This window comes from Daktulosphaira vitifoliae, unplaced genomic scaffold, assembly GCF_025091365.1.
Source record: "Daktulosphaira vitifoliae isolate Bord-2020 unplaced genomic scaffold, ASM2509136v1 Scaffold_173, whole genome shotgun sequence".
Taxonomy (NCBI): Eukaryota; Metazoa; Arthropoda; class Insecta; order Hemiptera; family Phylloxeridae; genus Daktulosphaira; species Daktulosphaira vitifoliae.
Window position 1 is genome coordinate 21,498 of NW_026099741.1, and position 3,231 is coordinate 24,728.

Genomic DNA, 3,231 nt, shown 5'->3' on the forward strand with positions numbered 1-3,231 from the left:
TTTTTCTCAGCTCTCACCGAACCGATATCTTTCAATGATACGTCAAAAGATCACAAATTGTATCTAGTCGAAGACATTACCCTTAAAAATTGAAAAAAATTCCCTCGTTCCCCGTAAATGGGGGAAACCTCCAAAAAAATTACAAATTTAAAAATCGCTAATTTTCGATATTTTTTCAATTTTTTTACTTAAAAGTGCCATAACTTATTCAAAAATGAACATATCAATATAATTTTTTTTATATACATGCATAATATCATTACCTTTTATTTGGTATATTTTTTTCATAAATTTAACCCTTAACCTGCCCACATGGGGGGATTTAAAATGACAACTTTTTCACAAAAAATTAACTTTTTCATCTTGATTTTTGAAAATGTTCTGGAAGTACTGACACTTTTATATATATATCTTAAATTAAAGCTAATGTAATATACTTTATTATGCAAAAAAAAAAAATCGGACTTTATTATGTCTTCACGGTGAAAATGGCTTCCAAATGCTATTATTATGTGAAAATTCTCGATTTTATTATTTGCATTTTTAATTTTATAGTACTATAACTTATTGANTAAAAAAAATACGATTTTTGTAAAAAAATTCTTTTTTATATTTTTAACTTTATAATGCTATAACTTTTTGAAAGATGTATGGATCAATATAATTCTTTTTTTTGTAGATGCATGATGTCTTTACCTATCATTTGGTATATTTTTTTTATAAATCTGACTTTTTACCTGCCTACAGGTGGGGATTCAAAATGAAAACTTTTTCATAAAAAATTGATATTTTCAACTTAAATTTTGAAAGTGTTCCGGAAAGTCTGACACTTTTATATATATCTTAAATTAAAGCAAAGTAATTTACTTTATTATGCGAAAAAAAAAATTCGGACTTTATTTTATCCCACGATGAAAATGGCTACCGAATGCTATTATTATGTGAAAATTCTCGATTTTATTTTTTACATTTTTAACTTTATAATGCTATGACATATTGAAAAGTGTATGGATTAACATTATTTTTTTATGAGAAATAATATTTTTTAATAATCCCTTTTTGATTCGACATACTTTATCTTAATTAGGATATTAATAATGAACTAGCAGATCATGTAGCTTTTGGAATAATCCACCAATTTTTTAAAATTAAACACTATCTAAAGATTTGCATCGAAGCGTTTTTTTTTGATAGTGATTTTAATCACTGTCAGATATCATTATACTTGATCCANAAAGATTTGCATCGAAGCGTTTTTTTTTTATAGTGATTTTAATCACTGTCAGATATCATTATACTTGATCCATCAATGCCACGTCACCACTGTGCCGCGACCTCCCTGTGCTGGGTTTTTTTTAAATTTTATAGTATTACTATTATTATAATACCAATGTCACTATGACATTAAATCCGCCACTAATCACAATTACTGAACACTATCTTATTAAAAGTAAAACAAAAGTTATTTATTAAGTTAAAACCTTGACTATATTAACTTTGCAACTAATTCAAATTTTTAATGCACTAGAGCTCAAAAAAAATGGTTAAACAAAAACTTTTATAAAATGAGCAAAAATACCGTATTGTATAAATTAAAAACTGACACGTAGATATTAACTTCGTGCCAATATTACACAAAATACTTCATTTCAAACCTTCTAGATTGATTTCATAAAATAATATTAACATTGATATTTCCTATACATAAATATAACTCGTTTTTCTTCTTTAGAGAAATATAAAGTGAATTGAGAGCAACACGAGTGCAACTAATAATTGAAAATATAAACCCGAAAATTGTTATGAATTTTTTCTAATCTTTTTTTTTTTATAAAATTTTAGCTATAATTCATATGCAATAATCGTCATCAATGCCCAGTGGTGCGTTTCAAACATAACGCACACTACATATTTATACACTCGTCAGTTACTCTATCATATACGAATATAAACGGAACGTCGCGTTCCAATATTATAAGATAACTGGTTCCAATTNACATACTTTGTCTTAATCAGGATATTAATAAGGAACTAGCAGTTTATGAAGCTTTTGGAATAATCCACCAATTTTTTAAAATTAAACACTGTCTAAAGATTTGCATCGAAGCGTTTTTTTTTGATAGTGATTTTAATCACTGTCAGATATCATTATAATTGATCCATCTATGCCACCTCACCACTGTGCCGCGACACCCCTGTGTTGGTATTTTTAAATTTATAGTACGTTTATAGTACGTTTAATTTAACATATGTTTAAAGGACGTAATATTTCTGGAACATTTTCAAAAAAGTTGACTTTTGTAAAACAGTTATTATTTTGAATTCCCCCTTGTGGGCAGGTATATGATTAAATTTTCAAAAAAATTATATTAAATGAAAGGAAAACACCTGAGATTTTATTATAAAAAATAATTTTTTTGATTCGTTCAATTTTCAAAAAGTTACGGTAATTTTAACAAAAAGAAGTTAAAATAAACCCAGCACAGTGGAGTGAAATATGTCGAAATATGTATGAAAGAAATATATAAATATTATTTCTCTTAAAAAAATTATAATGATCCAAACATTTTTCAAAAAGTTATAAAGTTAAAATATGAAAAGGCAATTTTTTACGAAAATCGTATTTTTTTTATTAACTTTGATGTCTGTTTTCACCATGAAAACAAAATAAAATCCGAAATATTCTTTTTTCATAATAAATTATATTACATAAGCTTTAATTTAAGATGTATATAAAAGTGTCAGTAAAATAAGCGATTTTGAAATTTGTAATTTTTTAGGAGATTTCCCCCATTTACGGTGAACGAGGGAAATTTTTTTAATTTTTGAGGGCAATGTCTTCGACTAGATACAATTTGTGATCTTTTGACGTATTGTTCATCAATATCGGTTCGGTGAGAGCTGAGAAAAAGTGGTAACAGACACAAAAAAAAAAACACATCATAGTAAAATTAATACCTTCTCAGCTTGGCATCGAAGCTAAAATTTCGTAATTTACCTAGTTAAAAATCGTAATTTTTTGAGGGATTTCTACCATTTATGGGAAACGAGAGAAATTTTTTCAATTTTTAAGGACAATGTCTTCAACTAGATACGAAACTAAGTCACGGGCGGCTTCATTCGCCGAGCGATAGATCAGTTCGTTAATTAAAGTCGCCATCCCTCTCTCCAGCGACGGACTAACAATTCGTCCCGGAGTACCAGTGGTTAAAAAAACCTGCCCTTTGAGGA